This window comes from Haliaeetus albicilla, chromosome 6 (genome assembly GCF_947461875.1).
Source record: "Haliaeetus albicilla chromosome 6, bHalAlb1.1, whole genome shotgun sequence".
Classification (NCBI taxonomy): Eukaryota; Metazoa; Chordata; class Aves; order Accipitriformes; family Accipitridae; genus Haliaeetus; species Haliaeetus albicilla.
This window is the reverse complement of record NC_091488.1, coordinates 204,174-228,284: the sequence shown is the minus strand read 5'-3', so window position 1 is coordinate 228,284 and position 24,111 is coordinate 204,174. Positions and strand designations below refer to the sequence as shown.

Sequence of the window (24,111 nt, the reverse complement as noted above, 5' to 3'; positions counted from 1 at the left end):
GGACGTTTATTGGCACATTGGGGTGAATTGCAGGAAAAATGGTAAACAAACAGAACTTTGAGTTACAATACTATATTGCAGTTACTGTTGTTTTGTAGGAGAGAGAGTAAATGGAATAAAGCGCCATATGTAGATTTGTTCTTTTTAAGTGAACGTATCTGACGGGGACCGGAGGCGAGTCTCCCAGCACAACCTCTGGTTACAGCTAAACTGGGAGAACAGAAAATTGAATTTGAATTGACACTAGGGTCACCTTTTCAGTTTTAAATACCTTAGAGGGAGAGTTAAGTTTTGAAGAAATTGGTGGTGTCGGTGCAACAAGTGAACGAGCAACTAGACCCTTCTTTAAATCTTTAACAATGAAATTAGGAAAGCAACGGGTCACTCAGCAGTTTTTTTATGTGCCAAATTCTCCTAAAATCCTGTTAAGGAGAGATCTATTGGAGAACTTAGAGGCAGAAATTAAATTTAAAAGTGGAGAGATTAAAACTTTAATTCCAGAAACTAAACGTATCGAAGCAGTGGCTTTGTTGTTTAACAGGACGGTTACCGACAGCAGAAGATTATACCAGTCAAAGTATAATGCTGTAATTCCAATCATCTGGACTGGGAAGTTCCTGGTAAATCCAAAAAGCAGAACCTGTGAGAGTTGATTTAAAGCCAGGATCGAATCCGGTAAGAATTAAACGATACCCCCTAAAACCGGAAAGTCGGAAAGGGTTAGTAATGCTAATACAAAAATTTTTAAGATACAAATTGTTAATAGAATGTGAATCCAGATATAACACCCCGATCTTGCCTGTTAAAAGGCTAATGAAAAAGATGATAGATGAGTTCAAGACCTCCTCAGAGCAATAAATCAAATAGTACAAGATATTCATCCGGTAGTAGCAAATCCTTATACTTTGTTAACAACCCTAACGGAGAAACAAGAATGGTTCACAGTGTTAGACGGAAAAGATGCCTTTTTCCGTATTCCCTTGGATCCCAATAGTCAAGAGGTTTTTGCTTTGGAATGGGAAAATCCTGAGACTGGGAGAAAAACACCATATACGTGGACAGGCTTGCCTCAAGGCTTTAAGAATAGTCTTACCGTGTTTGGAAATCAATTGGCACGAGAATTAGGGATTTGGAAGAAAGAAAATAATCAAGAAATCTTGCTGAAATATGTGGATGATCTGTTAATTGTAGCTGAGACGGAAGAACAATGCACAAAGTCAACTATTAACTTTTTGAACTGTTGGGGAATCAGTGGATATCGAGTGTCAAAAGAAAAAAACCAAATAACCCAGAAAGAAGAAACTTATTTGAGTTTTAAAATCCTAAAAGGACAGAGACAATTGGGAACTGAGAGAAAAGAGGCAGTTTGTCGTCTCCCCGAACCTAAGACTAAAAAAATGAATGACGAGCATTTCCGGGAATGGTTGAGTGGTGTCACCTGTAGATTATAAATTGTGGCTTGCTGGCCCGACCTTTATAGGAGCAGCTCAAAACCTCAAACAACGGATTGGACCGATGCCGAGAAAGCTACTTTCCAAGAATGGAAACAGGCTGTAATAGGGGTGCCAGCCCTAGGCCTGCCAGATCTCACAAAGACACTTGAACTTTTTGCTCATGAAAGAAGAGGTGTAGCTCTGGGTAGCCTGGCCCAATATTTAGGGCCAAGTGGGCGAGCTGTGGCCTACTTCTCGAAGCGATTAGGTAATGTGAGTCTGGGATGATCTGGTCGTCCGAGAGCCGTCGCTGCAACTGTGCTACTGATCCAGGAAGCTCGTAAGTTCACCTGAGGACAAAGGATTAGAGGACAAAGGATTACTGTACGTTTCCCGTATGATAACTGTTGTGCTAAAACAGAAAGGGGGGCATTGGTTATCCCCTAGCAGAATGCTGAAATACCAAGTGGCGTTGCTGGAACAAGATGATGTTTACCTAAAAACTACTACCACCGTTAACCCTGTTGCATTTTCAACAACTGATCAAGTTAAAGGAGAACTGGAACGTGACTGCTTGCAGACAATCGAAAGAGTTTACTCCAGCTGACTGGATCTCTGAGATGTGCCGCTAGAAGAAACAGATTGGGAACTATATGCCGACGGAAGCGGTTCCATCTGTGAAGGAAAACGTTTATCAAGATAGACAATAACTACCGAGGAGGTAATTGCGTTGCCAACTTTGCCTTCGACGATATCTGCCCAAAAGGCTGAATTGATAGCTCTTATTCGAGCTCTGGAACTAAGTCAAGGAAAGCGAGTCAACACTTGGACAGACTCAAAAGTATGCTTCTGGAGTAGTACGTGCACATGGAGCGATACGGAGAGAAAGAGGACCGTTATCTGCACAAGGAACCACCACTCGGCACGCAGAACAAATACCGAAATTGTTAGAAACCGTTCCAAAACCAACAGCAGTCACGATAATGCACTGTAAAGCACATCAGTTAGGTAAGACCGGTCCTAACGCAGGTAACCGACTGGCTGATAAAGCTGCTAAAGAGGCTGCGGAAAAAGGCATCCTAGCACTAGTTCCAGAGAAAAGTACAAAATTGCCTAAAGAAACTCCGAATTATAACGAAAAAGATGAAGAATTAATTATTAGATTGCAGGCTAACAAAATGGAACAGGATAGGCTGTAACACCGACAGGTCAAATAATAGTCCCACCCACAATAATAAGAGAAGTTGGCCGAGCTGAACATCACAAAGTATATTGGGGAACAGAAAGTGAAATATGACAAAGATTGTTTAAACAATTAGAAGCGGATGTGAAATTTATATATAAAAATATCCCCGAATCAGTAGTAAGATCATCTTTGGGATTATGAAATAAGGAAATTTTTTAGGAGAATATTAGCAAATTGATTGTATAGAATTGCCTTGAAAAGAAGGATATATCCTAGTTTTAGTTGATATCTTTACTGGGTGGCCCGAGGCTTTCCCTTGTCGCACCAACAAAGCAAGGGAAGTACTCAAAGTCTTGCTCAAAGAGATAATACCAAAATATGGGGTGCCTGTAGGAATGTCATCTGACAATGGCCCTCATTTTATAGCAAAGATTGTGAGACAAGTTGAGCAAAGTATTATCTATAGATTGAGACTATCACTCACACCCCATATAGACCACAAGCAAGTGGGGGGGCAGGGGGAGGGGGGGGGGGAGAGGGAGAGAGCGAGAGAGAGAGAGAGAATGAACTATACCCTTAAGCAACAGTCGAGTAAAATTTGTCAGGAAACCTCACTCCTCACATGGGTTAAAGCATTACCCATGGCTCTATTAAGAATCAGAGTATAGCCAGAAGAGAAAGAAAATTTAAGTCATTATGAAATGTTGTATGAAAGACCGTATCAAGAGTCCTATGTTCTGAGTATCTTGAGTCCCTTTGGAGATATGTTTTTAAAAGGTGTTATGATTTCTTTAAGCAATTCTTTTCAAGAACTTTGTCAGTATGTCTCCACAGCTGGACCCTTAGAACTGGACGTAGCAGCGCATCCCTTCCGACCAGGAGATTGAATATATATAAAATCACTGAGAAGTGGAAAGGACCGTATCGAGTCATTTTAACAACCCTTATAGCAGTAAAGGTCTGGGAGAAGAACCTTGGCTTCATTATTCAAGAATAAAGAAAGCACCAACAAGAAACCGGAAGTCTAAAGAAACTGGCCCTTTAAAACTGAAAATCTATAAGTAAGTTTCACGTTATCTGTTTGGGAAAACAGCTGTGTAAAGTTGATAATATTGGGGTTGCTATTAGGAATATTGTCGAGGGCAATAATCTTTTTGTGTGTTTAGAGGGCGTATGCATTTTTTTTGAGGGGTTCTAAACATGAGATAAACAAAATGAAACAATTATTGTTTGAGCTATTAATCTTGAGATTAACCGTTTTTGTAATTTGGATTAAAAAAAAAAATAATCTAGTTTTGTAACTGATTCAAAGTTTTGTAAAGACACAAAATTTAACCTCAGTAACAGCCTGCCTTCCGATTCCAAAGTCAGATGAAAATCTAGTTCCGTGGGGAATACTGACATTGAATTTAACCAAAACTTGAGAAAAGATGCAGAACAATGAGAATCATTTTAGCAAATTAAATGGGATGGATTTAAAAGGCAATTATTTTTTTTAAATTTGAAAGAAGGAATTATAGCGTTGTGAATTATAACGTTACCAAACCATCCACCTCATGGACAAAAGAATTCATTTAATCGCCCTTCGGGAGAAAGTTGTACAAGCACCCCTTGGGGCTGTCAGTTGCCAAAACCGTAGAGACAAGTGCAAAAAGGAACTTGGGATCATATTGAAACTATAAAACGATGTCTAGAATTTACTGGAGTTCCAGGATCCTTTTTCGAGCCACCCAGAGTCGGGACCATCTATGGAAATTTAGACTGGTTTAGACAACCAGAGAAAAATCACAGATCCTAAACAGAGCTGAATGAAGGCTTATACTTGCAGCTCTTCTGACCCCAAACTCCAAAGACTTTCTCTAGTAGCTAAAGCTCTAAGATGGGGATGTATTTGCAGAAAGCATAATAATATTTGACATGATCTTTGGTCCCCTCTTCGGGACCAAACGGAAAAAATTTCGCTTGGAGTTGACTGTATTAAAGGACAGGTGAAAAGTTCAGGCTTAACTGCTTGGGTGACTAGTGATGATATATGATCCACTCACCTTTTCATGAAGGAGAAAGGCAACTCGTGGACTTTAGACTTAATAACTCTATCCTCTCTCTGGAAGAAATCTCCCTTGTGGCCTCGCTGGTGGACCTGGGTAAATGGAAAAGATGATACCTGGCAATGGCCAAGTCTTAGAACTAAAATAAGAGGGGTATTAAAATCTGTATTTTGACCCCAGTTAACAGCTCTTCCCAATCAGCTGACTCTTGACATCTTTCATTCAATCAAGGAAGTGCCTGCTGCTTAAGTTCACATTGGTGTTGAGGAGTTTTGTTCCGGATTTGGGTACCACAGCTGCGGGCCGGGGCTGGAGGAGCCGCAGGTGCGGGCAGTGAGGCTGATGGGGACGGCCCCTCCCTGGCCAGGGGGGGCTGCCGGGGGAGGGGCCGGGGCGGGGCCGGTGGGAGCCCAGGCAGGAGCGGAGCGGAGCGGAGCGGAGCGGCGGCCGGGGTGCGGCTGCCCCTCGGGAGAAGGTGAGCGGGGCCGGGCGCCCCTCGGACCGCGAACGTCGGAGGCGGGGGTGGCCCGGGGGGGGGTGGGGGCCGCCTGTGCCGAGGCCGGGGGCCCTGGGGGCTCACAGGGCGGCTGGGAGCACGTGCGCGCGGGGGGGGGGGGGGGGCTCACAGTGCGGCTGTGAGCACGTGAGCGCGCGGGGGGGTGTCACCGGACCCCGTGGCGGGGCTGCGCAGTCGGCCGGCGGGTTCCGGGGAAAGCCCCGAGGGGGACGGCGGGGTCCGTGTCGGACGCACGGAGCGGTGGCGGGGCCGCGCCGTGCCGTGCCGAAGCGGCGGCGGCGGGCGCTGCCCGGAGCCGGAGCCGGGCGGGGGGTGCCGCGCCGTGCCGGAGCCGGGCGGCGAAAGCGCGCCGGAGCTGCCCGGAGCGGCGCTGGGGGCTCGGCGGAACTGCGGCTGCGCTGGCGTGGGCGGAAACGGAAGCGGCGTCCCCTCGGGGCCAGGCAGCAGGGCAGGCTGCCTCCCGGGGCATGCCGGGAGCTGTAGTTTTCGCGGACTCGGCGGCCGGGCGGCAGCGTGGCTCTCGGGCGCGGCGTAGTCCTCGCTGCCGCCGCGGCCCCCGGAGTCCGACCAGGTCAGACGCAGGAGCGTTACCGGTTTCGCGTGGTTTTCCGCGGGCTTCCCGCCGCGCCCGCTCCCCGACCAGCCGTGCGGACGCGCCTCCCGGGCGCATGCGCCGTCCTGCGCGTGGGGCAGCCCGGCGTTCGCTCGCTGCTCTGACCCCTCCGGCGCATGCGCGGTCCCTGGGAGCAGCGTGGTGGTGCGCAGGGCGGGGGTCTCGGCGGCAGCGGGCGAGCGCCGGGACCGCGGGTGAGGCGAGCGATCCCCTCCGGCGGGGGCGGTGGCAGTGGCGGGGGGTGCCTCCTGTCCGCTGGCCGCCCAGGGCTGGCGGGACGGGAAGCTGCGAAGCGGCCGCCGCGGCAGGCTCCCGGTCCGCCGGAGGCGAGCCGGGCCGGGGCAGCGCCGGGCAGTTCCCCGAGAGCCGATAGAAGGGAAGAGGGGACGGAGGCGGGCACCCCCCAGGCGCGGCCAGCGGGCGCCTCCCCGAGTCGCCGGAGCTCCCCCGGCGCCTTCGCTCGGCCCGTGCGGCTGCCCCCAGCTCCAGCCCCTCCCCTGAAGCCTGCGCTGTAGCCACAGGCAGCCCCCGGGCCCTGTCGTGAGGGCAGCAAGCTGGCCCTGCGATGTTCTCGAGTCTCCCTGAACGTGGGTGCCGTTAGCAGCGGCGCGGGGAACGAGCGGCGTCTGCGGAAGCCCCTGCGGAAGGAGGGGCTCCGGCCAGGGTCGAGCTACGGTAATAACGGTCGCTGCTGCCTCTTTCCCTCTCCCAGAGGCCACGCTGTGAGTGCGGTTGTCCGTTCGTCCCCGGGGATGCCGTTGACTGCAGCAGCCTCAGGCTTGCGTGGGCTGTCTCTGCCTGGCCTCCCTCTCCTCACGGCGCGGGAGCACAGAGGGACAGGCGGAGCGCTTACTGGCTGTGGACGGGAGCTGCTGAAGCTGGAGAGGCCACAGAAAGGTAAAGAAGAAGAAACGGCAGGCCATCTGGCTGGCAGCTGCCTCCCGCTGCAGGCAAGAGAGAGCCTGCCTCTCTGGGTGTGGGAGGATCCCGCCTCGTAGTCCACAGCAGGTCAGACCGCCAGGGTCTGTATGCATGACCAGCAGCGCGGTACGGCCACATAGTGAGCGAGCGAGCGAGGCTACGTGTCTAGGAGGCCTCATCTCGTAAGAGCTGCGAGGCGCTCGCGTGTTCCGTTATGTGGAGGACAGCCAAGCGACTGGAGTTACAGAAGAGCAAGGGAGGAGAGAAGGAGAAAGAAGCGTCTGAACTGGCAAGGTCTCCTGGCAGCTCCAAGAGCGAGAGCTGTGGTGCGTCCTGGGCCCTCGGGGCCCTGTCGCTCCTCTTGTGCCTCCCGGTCCCTCCCTCCCCCTCTCCTGACCGCCTCGCTTTCTCATGCTGCTGTGACGTTTGTTTTTTTGTTTGTTTGTTTGTTTATTTTGCTTCCCTGTGCCTCCTCTCTTCTGTCTATTCTCTTGTCCTGCTCCCTCTTCCTCCCCCCCTTCCTCTCTCTCTCTCTCATTCGACTGCCCCCCTTTCTTTTTCTCTCTGCGTTCTTGTCCTGCTCCCTCTCCCTCTCCCCCCGCCCCATCCCCGTCTTTGTCCTGCAGCCAGTCGCTGTTTTTTCCTTTTCCATCTCCTTGTCCTGATCTGCATCCGCCTCTTTCCCCGCCTCCCAATTTCTCTGGCCTGTTGCCCTGGCGTTCTTTTCCTCTCTGCGCCTGTACGTGCCGCTCTGTGTCCCTGCCTTCCTATCTCTCTTCTTCCTACTTTCTGTTTCTATCCCTTTGTCTTGCTCGCTGTTGCTGTTTATTTTTGTCATTCTGGATCTCACTGTCCCCGTCCTCCTTCCTGTTCATCTCTTACTCTCTGTGACCCTTTGTGCTGCTTCCTGCCCCTTTTTTATTCACCCTCCCTCTCTCTGCAGGGCTCCTGATACCTCTCTTTCTAAGTTTCCCAACCCCCTGTGCTTCTCACGGTCTCTCTCTCTGTCAGTCTCTCTCTCTCTGTCAGTCTCTCTCTCTCTCTCGTTCTCATTGTTCTTGTCTGTCGCGCTGTCTTGCTTCCTGTCCCGTCGTTTCTCGCTGTATCCCTTTGTCCCGCTCCCTGCGGGACATTCGTATTCCTCTCTGTCCTGAGGACCGTCCCAGTTTTTTATCTCCGTCCTGCCGCTGTCCTGAGTTTTCCTTCTCTGCCATGTTCCCTGTCCCTCTTTCTGTCTCTTTTCCTCTGTCCCTGCTGCTTATTTCTCCATCTCTGTCCAGACCCCTGTCCCTTCCCCCCCCGCCCCGCCTTGCTGTTCCTCTGCCTTGCTTTCTTTCGCTGCCTTTTCTGTCTGTCTTTCTCTGCCCCATTCCCTCTCCCGCCCTTTCTAACTGTGTCCGCCTGTCCAGCTAGCTGTCGCTTCTTTCTTTTTTCTGTTCCTCAGTACTTTTTTCTTTTTCCGTCTCTCTCTCCCGCTGCCCATCGCAGTTGGTTTTTTCCCCTCCGATGCTGGCCTGCTCTTTGTCCCTTTTGTCTCTCTGTGTCCTTCTGTCATGCTCCCGGTGTCTATTTAATCCCTTCATCTCTGTCCTGCAGCCCGTCGCTATTTTTTTTTTCCTCTTCCGTCCCTTTGTCCTGCTCTCCGTCCTTGTCTCTCTTTCCCTTGGTTCTGCCTCCCGTCCTTTTTTCCTTTCTTGCTCCATCTCTCTGTCCTGCTCCCTATCCCTCGCGCGCTCTCTCTGTTTCTGTGTCCTTCTCCTTGCCTTTCCCCACGGTCTCTGTCTTGTACCCTCTTTGGTTTTCTTGTTTTCTGGGTGGCTGGGCCCGGCTACCCGCGGGGGTGCTTCGGCTGGGGGTTTGGGGTGGGGGCCTGGCCGTGCCGGTGATGGCGGGGAAATAAAGCCTGAAACGGCAATCGTGAAGCGACGCCCTGCCTGTGCTGGGGCTGCCCCGCAGAGGCGTGGGGCCGGGCCCTCCGCAGGTCCCGAGCACTCCCCGAAACTACGTGTGGGGCCCCGGGGGTGCAGGGCTGTGGGGTGGCTTACGCTCGGCGTCGCCCGTGGGCACTGCAGGGTCAGAAATGGAGAACAAGTTTTCTGTTCCTGGGGCTTGACAACAGGCTCGCGTGGCTGATGTGGGGGCTCGGAAACAGACCGAGCTGCGCGGCTTTGGGCCCAGAAACAGAGGTCCGGCCCTGCGTGTTTGGGCCTTGAGAACGGGCTCAGCAGCCGGGTTTTTTGGCTCCCAAACGGGCCCCGAGTCAGCTGGTGCGGGGTCCAAAAGCGGGAGCCGGCTTGGCTGGTTTTGCAGGCGGGTGGGAGGGTGTTGGGGGCTACGGGGGGAAGCGGGGGGCGGGCAGGGTGCGTGGACCCTCCCCGGAGATGGGGGTCTGGTTGTGTCGGACGCCGAAGTTTGGGAGTCCGGCACGCAGCAGGCCGAACTCAACATCTGTGATGGTCTGTGGGGGGGAAAGGCGCTTTTCAGACCCCACGTGCCCTCTTTGAGTCCAGCTCTTCTTTCTGCGCTGCTCAGAATAGTTGTTAAGTAATTAATCGCGCAAACTAACGAATATTTATTCGGCGTGCAACTCTGATGTTTAATCCCAATGCTCCAGTTTTGACAGCAGTTGATATACAACCTTATGGAAAGCCCAGACCGTTGCACGTAGCTGGAGCTTGTAAGGAGAAGCAGCTGAAATCAGCCGGAGCTTCAGTGCGGAGCTGGGGCTTCAACGAGCCAGAACTGTAGCAAGCGGGAGCTGGAACGAGGCGGGGTGTCCGCTGTCTGGAGCGTGCATTAGCCAGAGGCAAAAGTACCTGTGGCTGTAAGGAGCAGGAGGCGCGATTAGCTGGAGCGTCTTTTCGCTGGAGCGTCCGTCGGCCGGACTGCGCTCCCAGCACGGCGGAAGAGCGGCCGGGCGCGGGCAGGGCTGTCCGCAGCGAGCCGCTCCGAGCAGCAGGGAGGTGAGTTGTCCTTCTGCCAGCGGGGAGCCCGGCCTCTTCCCTCGGGCATGCAATCCACGCCGCGCTCCTCTCTCTGCGTGGAGGGTCTCTCCCGGTCCGTTCCCGCGGGCAGAAGCGAGGTGGGGGTCCCCCGTCTCTCCTGGGGCAGCCCCCCCTGCGAGGGGGCGCGGGCGAGGTGTCGTCGTCCCCTCGGTACCGGGCAAAGGGGAGAGAAACCGGCCGGCGGGAGCTCCTGGGGTGCAGAGCCCTTCCGGCAGAATCCTCCCCTGTCTTTTCACCGATGGCTGGGTGTGACAAGCAGGTTCATTTCTTTGTCTCCTCTTCTCCCAGCGTAACCTTCCGCGTCACACGAAGAAAATCCTGCGTGGTCAGTTCCGCTTGCTGCTCAGGTAATCGCACGTATCGGGCTGGGGGAGCGGAGAGAAACACTTGCGAGTTCGAGGGCGCTACAGATGCTCCACGTTAAACCCACAGAGAAGGCAAATTTGCTGCTAGTGCAGAAAGGGTGATGGAAAAATTGCTGTTCACAGATCGTGCCCTGTTCCTGAACTGGTCCCTTGATGTGTTTTTGTTTCAGGGGAAAGAATGAAATTTCCTGTCTGGTAAATTCAGAGCTGCCTGTTAGCTTCTTCAGGGTCGAGTGTTTCTCTTCTCTCTGTTCGTACTGATTTGATGGGCAAGCTGGAAATAGCCTTTTACTTTTTTATGTATAACTGAATTTTTAGGAATATGTGGTGTCCCCGTAGTTCATTTTTGAGCACCTAGATGCCAGTAGAAATGTAATGAGCGAAACATGATGGGAACTGGTACTTAAACTTGATTTTTATTTGGGGTTTTTTTTTTTCCTTCCCCATTAAGAGTGTTGATGGCATGTTGTCCCGTGGGACAATCCCCATTCCGTTCAGCGGAGTCTTCAGTCTAGGACTTTTAAGTGGAAAAAATTTGTCCTTCCAAAAAGGGACTAGTCATTCCTAGGACCGAGGCATAGACTTGGAGAGTCGCTTAAGTACGTGATCGGAATTAAAGCCAACTTTCAGTTGATGTTGCTGCTGTTGGTCTTTGCTTTCATTGATTTCTCCACCACTCCCTCGTGGTTGGGAGCTCTGAATCGTAATGTTTTTCGGTCTCTAACACATTTCCACCCCCACCCCCCAAAAAAAGGAGAGGCAGTGTCTAAAAGTTAATTAGTTTCCTCACAAATGCGTGAGTAAATAAAATTTGAGTTATGATGATTAAAACCGTATAAATGACACCAGTCTTGCAGATCTGGATTATTTCGGAACAGGCATTCATCACACGCAGAAGTCGTCAGGGTACGCATCACCGGCGCTTCATGCTCTGACAAGACAAAATGCTGAGGCAGGGATGAGCTCTGCAAGAAGAAGAAAGAAAAAAAAAAAAAAAGGCGGCTACAGGGTCACGGTTTTGTTTTGTTGTTGTTTGATTTTAGAGAGTGCAATATTGACTGGTGCCAGCCTGCAGAGCTCTTGTGCTGCCTGACCTCTCCTTCTCTTTCGTGGCTGTAATTGTCGTTTGGATAATTGTAGAAGAGCAATTAAGTTACTTGCCTCTGTGAATGTGCTGGTAATACCAGGAAGGCAAATGCTTGAACCAGTAGTGAATAACTTGGCGACGAGTAGAATTTCTGAAGGAAGAACAGCAGCAGCAACAGGAAGCAAATAGCAAGTGACCAGAAACTTGCGTGTGTCAAAGGCATCAAAGCTTTCTTGCCGAACGTTGTTTGGCAATATGTTCCAAATGGCTTTTTTCGGTAAACGTAAATTTTCAGGAAGTTCAGGGCTGTGTGTGGCAAAACGTGTCCCTCTGCGTACGCGTCCTGCTACGTAAATAGCATGGGTCAGTGGCAAGTCCAGTGGCAGGGCTGCCGTGCCCTACTCTCGACGTTGCCGTGGTAGTGTTGCGGTATTTAGACCTTCACGGACGGGCCGAGGAATGGAAGGAGAATGCCCGTTTTCTGTAAGGGCTCAGAATGCCGACCCTTTTCTCTGCCTGCCGCTCCCCTGTGCGTGAGATGAAGCTGTTTTATTTTTCTCCCTTGTTCCTGGTCTAAATATTTCTGGAGCTGTTGCTGCTGTGGGTTTGCAGTTGGTGTTACTGCGTTTTTGTAGCGTTCTACCGATGGGTCGTTTCTGCTGTGGCGAAGCGTCGAGATACGGTTTTCGGTTTAAAGCGTCAGAAACTACGTTCACGGAACCGGTAACTCACGGCGTAGGGGAAACCGATCTGGCGCGTGCAGCTGTGCTCGCAGGGCTGCTCGGTGGCTCCTCATCAAAACGGCAGGGTGTGTGCGTGGACATCCGTAGGGTTGCGCTCTGGGTCCGAGAGCGTTAACGTATTTTTGCTGTTGGAAGATGGAATGGAGCGTGTGCCTGTTAAATCTCAGGGCGGTCAAAAGCTAGGAGGGACCCTGAGCGGGTTTGGTGGCACAACTGCGGTTTTAAAAGATCTTGACCGTTTGGAGCAACGGCCTGGAAAAAATGATTCCTTTTTTGCAACGAGGCAGTTCACAAGGACAGATGTGTTGCTGTGCTCTTTAGCAAAACTACTCAACTTGCGACGTATAGGGTGATGAAGCCTCGGCTATACTAAGGCTTGAGAAAATGTATGTAGGTCTCTATGTCTGTCACCTGCGTATATCTAGGAAAGTGAGTTCTAGTGAAAGTAAAGTTGCCAATGAGTCAAAAAAGAAAGGAAAAAAAAAAAGGCACAGTTGTCTGAAAAAATGCAAAAGCTCTAGTGGCCTGTGTCAACAACTGTACCGAAGATGACGCAAAAATACTTTTTCCTCCGCTCAGTCGTACTGTCTTCGCAAACCTTCACAAAAAAAAAAAAAGGCAGCTTTGGATTCCTACCCAGCTTTGTGCTAATGTTTTTTCTTCTTCTCTCAGCTGGATGTCAGCTGGCACTGTTTCGCCGTGGTTGCCCTTTCTTCTGCCGTGACGGTACGAGACAGATGGAAAGATTCCGTAGTGGCCTGCAAGTACAAGGTACGCCTACGACGTGTGTCTGCATTTTTCCAAAGGTACTTGCGGTATGGACTTTAACGTTGAGAGTGTGCCAACTCTCCTTCTACTTTTTTTTACATGAAATATTTTAACACAAATACTAAAAATAAGTTCTGTTCCGGAGCATGTTACACCTATACAAAGTTTACTTCCCTCAGTTTATTTTCTCTTCCTGAAAGCATAATCTTCTGTTGCTGTGTGCTTGCTAGTAAATGATACTGTGAAAATAATTTTGTACTAAAAGAGGGAAGAAACTGTTCGTAAGAGTTCAGCTGTTCAGAAGAAACAGACTTTGTTTTCACGATAAAAGCTTTATGCTTTTACAGTCAATGATTTTTTTTTTTTTTTAAATATCTTATAGTAGTACTCAAAAACGTTACGGAGATAATTAGCATCTGTACTAAAAGCAATCAAGGTCAAAGAAGAGACGTGGACAAGACAGGACAAACGGGCGTCGCACCTGTGTGTTGTCCAGGCTTTCCCAGGAAGCATTAGCAGCCTTGTAACTAGTGACAGTGAGTCCTGAGGTGTTTTTGATGAGTTACTGCTTCAGTAATGTATTTTTTCCTTTAACCTACAGTGTGTAATTTTGACTTCAGTTGGAAAGAGATTTTCCAGAATGGAAGTCTTTCTCTCTCAAAGAAATTTTGTTTTATGAACTTCCCATCAGAGTGGATCTTCAGAGGTGATCGACTTGACAGTAGAAGTCATCAGTAACGAGACTTTTCACTCTCTTTAAAAAAAGAAAAAAAAAAAAAGTCAATTTCCTTCCAAAGACCCAAGCGCAGCCCATCTTCCTAAAGTTGATGGCATCACTGGTCTTTGGTTTCTCAGTTGTAACAGTCGAGATAACATGAAAACGTGTTGCTCTGCATGCTTCGGTACTGCCAAAAGCATTAGGGAATCCGCCAGTCCTTTTTGGTAGTCTGAGGTATTGCAGCACTGGGGATTTTACAAATTGACTTGCATTGTTTAAACTGTAACTGCCAAATAGCTGTAGTATATGATGTTAGGTGTACGTAAGCAGTTAGGTATTTTTCTAAATGTTTAAAAAGAGAGGCAACTGAATGTTATGGGGATTTTTTCCTGATGTTTTGACGGAGTGCTCTGAAGTACTTTCTTTCTGTCTGGCTTTCAATGGTGTGTTTCCCTGGCAGTTCAGTAGCACCTCTCTTGGGCAGCTCAGCTGGCCAGGTGTCCCTCCGCGTTCTGTAACACGCACAAAAACCCCGAGTTGCGTTATAACTGTGTACTTTGGAGAGAGATAATTCAATGGTATGAATTCAGAGCTGTGCAAGTTAAGGTAATGGAAAAGGAAAAATCAAATACTTTTACAGTATAAGTATTTTTATTGGACGTGTATAAACATGGGCACACCTTTTTAGTGTAAAGTGAATTATTGAGATTTATTCTTTATTTTTCATTTTGCTCTTTGGAGTTTTCCACTTCACTTTCGGCTTTATTCACCAAACAAGCAAGATGCAAAGCGGCAGCAGCAGGAGCGCAAGGGCTGTAGCTGTTGCGGTGGATCCGTAAGCGTAGATTCTGATTGCGTACGACCTCGTCCCGCAGCCTCCCAGGGTTATCTCCCTGCAGCAGTGCTGTAAGGAAGGGAGGAGACGTTTTCCAGCACCGGCAAGAGTGTTTACTTGTATGCTAAGAAGGTGTTCAAAATGGTATCGATTAGCCTAAATGCTGATTTTAAGTGTTCAGATAGCTCTTAACTTTTAAAGGAGGTGGTGTATTTCGAGCTGACCTGTTTACCTGGAATCCTGCTTTAGCTCAGCGACTCTTCTTGTGCACCCCCAGCCTCTGCTGGCAGGGCGGTATGAGAAGCTGGAAGGTCCTTGACTTAGTATAAACACTGCTTAGCAACAACTACAGCATCGGTGTGTTGTCAACATTATTCTCATCCTAAATCCAAAATGGCCCTGTACCAGCTACTCAGAAGAAAATGAACTTTATTCCAGCCGAAACCAGGACAACCCCAAACCCTCTGATTCTGGGGCTGCAACGGAAAAAACCAAACGACTTTGGGACTCCTGGGAAAGCCAAATCCGCCTGGATTTGTGCAGCTGGAAAGCAAAAAACCCACCCCATTTTCATGCACAAACCCACAACCAAAAGATCACCCCCTTTTATGTTGTGGAAAAGCACTGAAACACACCCCAAACTGAGTATTTTGAAAAAGCAAAAAACTCCCCCGTTAGGGGAAGATTGGGGATGAAGCACAAGCAGTTTGAGGGGCGTTGCTGGGGGTCCTCCCAGTGTGGATGATCTGGTGTGGATGCTCTGTTGCAGGTTATCCCAGGTGAGTTACCTGCTGTGGATCATCCTGGGTGGCCTCCCTGGGGTAGGTCATCCCCACCCGTGTCCCCCCATGCACCTCTGTACCCTCACCTACCCTCTCCCCGGCGTGTGTTTCTCCCCCATATATGCTCCCCGCTGCTTCAGCCCGCCCCCTTCACCCATTCGAGTTTTTAACCCACGCGAGTTGTTTCCCCCCGCATCCCCTGCTCTTCTATCTCCTGTCCCCCCACCCGGCTTCCTTTCCCTCCTCCATATTCCACACACACCCCCCCCCCCCCCATCATCCGTCAGGCTCCAGACCCCTGGCATGCTGCCTGCACCCCATTCTCTGTCATTTTTTTTTCTTCTTTTCCTTACAAGTTGTTGTTGTTTCTTTTAAATGATTAAACTGTTTTCGTTTCAAGCCACGAGTTTTCTCACTTTCGCCCTTCCGATTGTCTCCCCGTCCCACTGGGGGCGGGGGAGCGAGTGAGCGGTCGCGTGGGGCTTTGTTGCTGGCTGGCGTTAAACCACGACACGAGGTGAGTTGCAAGCCCTGCCTGGCTAATGCTGGAGGCTCTCTATGTTCCTCCTGCCATCTTGACGGGCCGTCCTTGTTCTTCATTGCCGCTTTATAGCGAGCGCCTCTCGCGCTGTAAGCGGCAGTAGTACTGGGGCCGCGCAGGTACTGCGTGTTGCAGGCAGCAAAGGGCAATTGTGACGCTCGCTGGCGGGAGCGGCAAGGAGTGCGGAGCCACGCTCCTGTAGGGAGCAAAGACGGAACCTCGAGGGCTCTACGGTCATCTGCTGAGGACTACTAATATCCCGACAGGCCTCTTTGCTTTCCCTGCTTCACGTCTGATTACTTGGCACGCCGGAGGGCGGGGCGGTAAGTAACACCGTGCAGCGTCTCTTCGATCAGAGACAAGCCCCGCACAAGAAGCCTTGCGTGCGTGCAGGATTAGGAGAGCAGAGTTCCGATAGCACAGAGGTGAGGAAAGGTGCGCCCACCCCAACTGAGCCCCAGGGTCGCCAGGGTATCGCTCGCTTGCAGGTGGGCCGCTCGCCTCTGGTGCGCTGGGACGCGGCGTTTCCTGCTGGACAGAGCTGCCCCTCTGGCAGAAAGCGGCTTTGGGTCTCTTGTGGCCTGCCTTCAGGCTGTCACCTGAACCAGGCGTTATGTTTTTTTTTAAATCTCTCGCCAGCAGCTGTTGACTGGCTGCTTTCACTCCCGCAACCCCGATGCCACATGCAGAGGGATACAGCAGGCCCCGGGGCTTGCTCCAGGGGACCACCCCCCCCCACCCCCCCACCCCCCCCCCGCCGTTTGCAGGTCTCTGTGCTGCTTCTCCTCTCTAGATAATGGGGTTGGGGGGGCAGGGACAGAAGCGACCACCCGAGTTGTCTGTTCTTTGCACTTGACTGCTGTAAACGCTCCAGCCGCTCGGGTGCTTTTTGGAACGGAGGCGATGAAGATGACGGCCCGGGCTGCGAGTGGGGAAGGGGCAGGGCAATGTAAGCCCTGTGCCCCCAGTAAGTAGTTGCCGCCTGTGGCTGGTCTCTACTGGGCTGAGCTGTCAGTCATCCCTCATCCAGCTGCTGCTCAGAAGAGGATCGTTACGGGGATGCGGATGCTGCTGCCCGGTGACCGAAGGTGGGAACTGGCGTTGGGGAGGGGCGCATGCGCGGTGGCGTGTGTCGGTGGGTTCCAGCTGTTGCCGGGCAACCGAGACGCGGTGCAGCAGCTCGACAGCTGCGCATGTGTGGCGGCGCGTTGACGGCGCTCGCCGCTGTTGCCGGGCAACCAAAGCACGACACGGCGCATCGGCAAGGGCGCATGCGCGGCGGCGCGCTTTACGGCGCTCCCGCTGTTGCCAAGCAACCAAAACCCGTTACGGCAGCTCGGCAAGGGCGCATGCGCGCTGCGCCTTTTACGGCGCTGGCCGCTGTTGCCCGGCAACCAAAGCGCGACACGGGGCCTCCCCAACAGCGCATGCGCGACGGCGCGGTTTACGGCGCCCCTTCTGTTGCTCGGCAACCAAACCGCTTTACGGCAGCTCGGCAAGGGCGCATGCGCGCTGCGCCTTTTACGGCGCTGGCCGCTGTTGCCCGGCAACCAAAGCGCGACACGGCGCCTCGGCAATGGCGCATGCGCGGCGGCCCGGTTTACGGCGCTCCTGCTGTTGCTCGGCAACCAAAACGCGTTACGGCAGCTGGGCAAATGCGCATGCGCGCTGCGCCTTTTACGGCACTGCCCGCTGTTGCCTGGCAACCAAAGCGCGACACGGCGCCTCGGCAACCGCGCATGCGCCCTGGCGGCGCGGTTTACGGCGCTCCTGCTGTCGCCTGGCAACCAAAACGCGGCCCTGGCGTTCGGGAGCCGCGCATGCGCGCTGGTGCCTTTTGACGCCCTCCTGCTGTTGCCTAGCAACCAAAACGCGGTTCAGCAGCTCGGAGCCGCGCATGCGCCGTGGCGGCGCGTTTCGCCAGCGCTCTCTTCCGCCACCTATTGAACAGACTTCGGTACTGCAGCTGGGCTGCCGCCCATGCGCGCTGGCGCCTTGTGCCAAGCGCTCGCCGCTGCCGCCTCGCGGCCAATGTTCGGTACTGCAGCTCGGAGGCTGCGAGGGCGCGGGGCTGCCGCTGTCCTGCACGTGCCGTCCGACGGTAACGGCAGTGCGGCACCGGCGGGAGGCGCCGCCGCGCTCCTTGCTTCCTCCCGGTGACGAAACGCCGCCGGCAAGGAAAGCTTGCACGGGCTCTCTGCCTGGCCTCCCTCTCCTCGCGGCGCGGGAGCACAAAGGCACAGGCGGGGCGCTGACCGGCTGCGGGCAGGCGCTGCTGCGGCTGAAGCTAGAGAGGCCACAGAAAGGTAGAGAAGAAGAAATGGAAGGCTGGCCGGCCAGCAGCTGCCCCCCGCTGCAGGCAAGAGAGAGCCTGCCTCTCCGCGCGTGGAAGGATCCCTCTTCGTAGTCCGCAGCAGGTCAGACCGCCGAGCTGCACCGCAGGGTCCGTACCCAGCACCGACGGTGCGGTACGGCCACGTAGCGTGCGAGCGAGCGAGGCTCCGTGCCTAGGAGGCCTCGTCCTGCAAGACCTATGAGACGCGTGTTCTCCTAGGGGGAGGACGGCCGCGCCGCCGGAGTTACAGAAGAGGAGGGGAGCGGGAGAGGAGCAGAAAGAAGCGTCTGAACTGGCAAATTCTCCTGGCAGTGCCAAGAACAAGAGCTGTGGCGAGCCCCGGGCCCTCGGGGCCCTGTCTCCCCTCTTCCGCGTTCTGGTCCCTCCCTGCCCCTCCCCTGGTCCCCCCTCTTTCCCACACCGCTGCCTTTTTTTTTTTTTTTTTTTTCCTTTCCTCCCTTGTACCCCCGATACTGAAAAGCCGGTCGAAGAAACTCCCCAAGACTCGTTTTGGAGTTTTAGAAAGCAGGCATTCTTCATTGCAGCGCTGGATACACAGCGGATAGTTGCACCTAGCGTGCATGCCACAGCTTTAGCACAAACAAGTTATACAGAATAACTAATTGCATGTTAATCAGATTAGTATACGTATACGTAAAAACGATGGCAACCGATTATCGTAGTACTGCCTACATCCGATCACGCGCAATGAAGGATCCATTTGAGACGAAGGGCTGCTTTTGCAACCAGCGACCCATTTGAAGTTCTTGCTGGCTGTCCCTGAAGTCTTTATTCTTGTCCTTGTTCTTTGATCTTGAAGCTTAACGCAGTTTCAATCACATGTGGTCAGTTTCAGCATTGTTCTCATCTACCGTACAGGAACATCTAGTCATAAGAGCAAAGAACTGCAAAACTTAGGAGTACCTACCTCTGCTAGTTAATTGCTTGGCTATACTTTTGTCTATTGTTCCAATTGTAGTGTTAGTATAAGATTTCTAATAATTATTTACCAAATCTCACTTTTGCAGTCACCTAGCAGCAAACCGGTTTCCACAGCTGGTACAAAATATTAAAACCATCCCAATATTTAGACGTGCCATACAGAATGTATGGAAATAGGCTATCAGAGGTGTCCGAGGGGCAGAGGGAGCGCCGGGGGGCGCCCCGAGACCCGGAGCAGACTCGCTGGCAGGACTCGATAGGCACGCGACTGACTGAATAAACGCTGGCCGCCCGTCCCCTTTGCCCTCCGGGCTGCGTTTGCGCTCCCTTTGCACGAGGCGAGGGGCCGTGAGGGAGCCCAGGGGAGGAGGAGGGGAGGCGCTGGGGGGGGTCGGGCCGTGCCCCCCCCCCCCCCCCCCCCGTTCCTGCTGGGCTCCAGCTGTTGCAAATATTCTGGTAAAGAAATCAAAATTTAATCCCATAGAAGAGTTAGGTTTGATTAAGAAGTAAAATTGTGAAGCATAACGTATAGGATCGTTAAGTTTGAAACGTAGCCATAGAAACTTTAGGAACTGTGTTCGCGTGACTCTAGGAACCTTAATATTGTTAAAGTTTGAAATAGCTAACCCTAGAAACCTCACCAGGAAGTTACGGGTTTTTCTACGTTCTGTTTCAGGAAACTAAGGAAACGGTCGTGGACACCAGTTTGCTGCTTGGAAACCCCCTTACCCTTCCCATCTCGATTTGAGTATCGAAGATTCCAGTCAGCAGAGCTAAGTGTAACTGACCAATGATTGTTTTTAAGTAAGAATATTGATAAGGTTATATAATCAAAGGACCGATCATTATAAAGGTTAAATTTAAGAACGAGCAGAGTATGCATTTTTACGGAAGGAGCTTAGGTAACAATGACCTGACAAGAAAAGTCTGTAAAAACTGATGGATTTTGATACTAAGCGGGACACGCCTTTGGAGGAGCGATCCCCCGTGTCCCCAGCGCTGCGATAAACAAAGTGCCTGCTTCTTAACTTCACGTTGGTGTTAAGGAGTTTTATTCCGGATTTCGGTAACGGTTTTGGTGACCCAGATGGGACCTTGCGAGTGAGACTGGACGAGATCGAGCGTCGATCGAACTCCGGCCGGCACCGAGGTGTTCTCGGGGAGAACCATCACCCTCGACTCGCAAAGCTCCTCGCAGCGTTCCCTGGAAAAAAGGTAAGGCGCTGCTTCTTTGGAATTTGTTTGGAAAGCCCGCCCGTGAGGCGCGGCGAAAGCTTCGCAGGGTTGGGGCTTGGAGGGTACCCGTCTGCAGCGGAAGCCTAGGCGTCTGCCTGTAAGTCATATTGCTGGGTTGGACTTTGTGTATTATTTGGGACAATTGTCATTTGCATTTCTTTGGTATTTGGTATTTGAATGTATATAAGTATAATGGCATTAGCAAAATTGTTTAAGAATAAGAGTGCAGGAAACAGAACTGCTGATGAAAAGTTACCAAAAACATCACCGTTGGGACGTTTATTGGCACATTGGGGTGAATTGCAGGAAAAATGGTAAACAAACAGAACTTTGAGTTACAATACTATATTGCAGTTACTGTTGTTTTGTAGGAGAGAGAGTAAATGGAATAAAGCGCCATATGTAGATTTGTTCTTTTTAAGTGAACGTATCTGACGGGGACCGGAGGCGAGTCTCCCAGCACAACCTCTGGTTACAGCTAAACTGGGAGAACAGAAAATTGAATTTGAATTGACACTAGGGTCACCTTTTCAGTTTTAAATACCTTAGAGGGAGAGTTAAGTTTTGAAGAAATTGGTGGTGTCGGTGCAACAAGTGAACGAGCAACTAGACCCTTCTTTAAATCTTTAACAATGAAATTAGGAAAGCAACGGGTCACTCAGCAGTTTTTTTATGTGCCAAATTCTCCTAAAATCCTGTTAAGGAGAGATCTATTGGAGAACTTAGAGGCAGAAATTAAATTTAAAAGTGGAGAGATTAAAACTTTAATTCCAGAAACTAAACGTATCGAAGCAGTGGCTTTGTTGTTTAACAGGACGGTTACCGACAGCAGAAGATTATACCAGTCAAAGTATAATGCTGTAATTCCAATCATCTGGACTGGGAAGTTCCTGGTAAATCCAAAAAGCAGAACCTGTGAGAGTTGATTTAAAGCCAGGATCGAATCCGGTAAGAATTAAACGATACCCCCTAAAACCGGAAAGTCGGAAAGGGTTAGTAATGCTAATACAAAAATTTTTAAGATACAAATTGTTAATAGAATGTGAATCCAGATATAACACCCCGATCTTGCCTGTTAAAAGGCTAATGAAAAAGATGATAGATGAGTTCAAGACCTCCTCAGAGCAATAAATCAAATAGTACAAGATATTCATCCGGTAGTAGCAAATCCTTATACTTTGTTAACAACCCTAACGGAGAAACAAGAATGGTTCACAGTGTTAGACGGAAAAGATGCCTTTTTCCGTATTCCCTTGGATCCCAATAGTCAAGAGGTTTTTGCTTTGGAATGGGAAAATCCTGAGACTGGGAGAAAAACACCATATACGTGGACAGGCTTGCCTCAAGGCTTTAAGAATAGTCTTACCGTGTTTGGAAATCAATTGGCACGAGAATTAGGGATTTGGAAGAAAGAAAATAATCAAGAAATCTTGCTGAAATATGTGGATGATCTGTTAATTGTAGCTGAGACGGAAGAACAATGCACAAAGTCAACTATTAACTTTTTGAACTGTTGGGGAATCAGTGGATATCGAGTGTCAAAAGAAAAAAACCAAATAACCCAGAAAGAAGAAACTTATTTGAGTTTTAAAATCCTAAAAGGACAGAGACAATTGGGAACTGAGAGAAAAGAGGCAGTTTGTCGTCTCCCCGAACCTAAGACTAAAAAAATGAATGACGAGCATTTCCGGGAATGGTTGAGTGGTGTCACCTGTAGATTATAAATTGTGGCTTGCTGGCCCGACCTTTATAGGAGCAGCTCAAAACCTCAAACAACGGATTGGACCGATGCCGAGAAAGCTACTTTCCAAGAATGGAAACAGGCTGTAATAGGGGTGCCAGCCCTAGGCCTGCCAGATCTCACAAAGACACTTGAACTTTTTGCTCATGAAAGAAGAGGTGTAGCTCTGGGTAGCCTGGCCCAATATTTAGGGCCAAGTGGGCGAGCTGTGGCCTACTTCTCGAAGCGATTAGGTAATGTGAGTCTGGGATGATCTGGTCGTCCGAGAGCCGTCGCTGCAACTGTGCTACTGATCCAGGAAGCTCGTAAGTTCACCTGAGGACAAAGGATTAGAGGACAAAGGATTACTGTACGTTTCCCGTATGATAACTGTTGTGCTAAAACAGAAAGGGGGGCATTGGTTATCCCCTAGCAGAATGCTGAAATACCAAGTGGCGTTGCTGGAACAAGATGATGTTTACCTAAAAACTACTACCACCGTTAACCCTGTTGCATTTTCAACAACTGATCAAGTTAAAGGAGAACTGGAACGTGACTGCTTGCAGACAATCGAAAGAGTTTACTCCAGCTGACTGGATCTCTGAGATGTGCCGCTAGAAGAAACAGATTGGGAACTATATGCCGACGGAAGCGGTTCCATCTGTGAAGGAAAACGTTTATCAAGATAGACAATAACTACCGAGGAGGTAATTGCGTTGCCAACTTTGCCTTCGACGATATCTGCCCAAAAGGCTGAATTGATAGCTCTTATTCGAGCTCTGGAACTAAGTCAAGGAAAGCGAGTCAACACTTGGACAGACTCAAAAGTATGCTTCTGGAGTAGTACGTGCACATGGAGCGATACGGAGAGAAAGAGGACCGTTATCTGCACAAGGAACCACCACTCGGCACGCAGAACAAATACCGAAATTGTTAGAAACCGTTCCAAAACCAACAGCAGTCACGATAATGCACTGTAAAGCACATCAGTTAGGTAAGACCGGTCCTAACGCAGGTAACCGACTGGCTGATAAAGCTGCTAAAGAGGCTGCGGAAAAAGGCATCCTAGCACTAGTTCCAGAGAAAAGTACAAAATTGCCTAAAGAAACTCCGAATTATAACGAAAAAGATGAAGAATTAATTATTAGATTGCAGGCTAACAAAATGGAACAGGATAGGCTGTAACACCGACAGGTCAAATAATAGTCCCACCCACAATAATAAGAGAAGTTGGCCGAGCTGAACATCACAAAGTATATTGGGGAACAGAAAGTGAAATATGACAAAGATTGTTTAAACAATTAGAAGCGGATGTGAAATTTATATATAAAAATATCCCCGAATCAGTAGTAAGATCATCTTTGGGATTATGAAATAAGGAAATTTTTTAGGAGAATATTAGCAAATTGATTGTATAGAATTGCCTTGAAAAGAAGGATATATCCTAGTTTTAGTTGATATCTTTACTGGGTGGCCCGAGGCTTTCCCTTGTCGCACCAACAAAGCAAGGGAAGTACTCAAAGTCTTGCTCAAAGAGATAATACCAAAATATGGGGTGCCTGTAGGAATGTCATCTGACAATGGCCCTCATTTTATAGCAAAGATTGTGAGACAAGTTGAGCAAAGTATTATCTATAGATTGAGACTATCACTCACACCCCATATAGACCACAAGCAAGTGGGGGGGCAGGGGGAGGGGGGGGGGGGAGAGGGAGAGAGCGAGAGAGAGAGAGAGAATGAACTATACCCTTAAGCAACAGTCGAGTAAAATTTGTCAGGAAACCTCACTCCTCACATGGGTTAAAGCATTACCCATGGCTCTATTAAGAATCAGAGTATAGCCAGAAGAGAAAGAAAATTTAAGTCATTATGAAATGTTGTATGAAAGACCGTATCAAGAGTCCTATGTTCTGAGTATCTTGAGTCCCTTTGGAGATATGTTTTTAAAAGGTGTTATGATTTCTTTAAGCAATTCTTTTCAAGAACTTTGTCAGTATGTCTCCACAGCTGGACCCTTAGAACTGGACGTAGCAGCGCATCCCTTCCGACCAGGAGATTGAATATATATAAAATCACTGAGAAGTGGAAAGGACCGTATCGAGTCATTTTAACAACCCTTATAGCAGTAAAGGTCTGGGAGAAGAACCTTGGCTTCATTATTCAAGAATAAAGAAAGCACCAACAAGAAACCGGAAGTCTAAAGAAACTGGCCCTTTAAAACTGAAAATCTATAAGTAAGTTTCACGTTATCTGTTTGGGAAAACAGCTGTGTAAAGTTGATAATATTGGGGTTGCTATTAGGAATATTGTCGAGGG

At 50.2% G+C, this 24,111-nt stretch overlaps 1 long non-coding RNA gene across 1 annotated transcript; it reads left to right on the top strand.

Moving 5' to 3' along the window:
- Nucleotides 1-6,352: 6,352 nt before the first annotated feature.
- On the top strand, nucleotides 6,353-15,253 carry LOC138685618 (uncharacterized). The gene is made up of 3 exons (XR_011324919.1): nucleotides 6,353-7,044; nucleotides 12,591-12,689; nucleotides 15,009-15,253. It is a non-coding gene; the product is annotated as an uncharacterized lncRNA (long non-coding RNA).
- The last annotated feature ends 8,858 nt before the right edge of the window (nucleotides 15,254-24,111 follow it).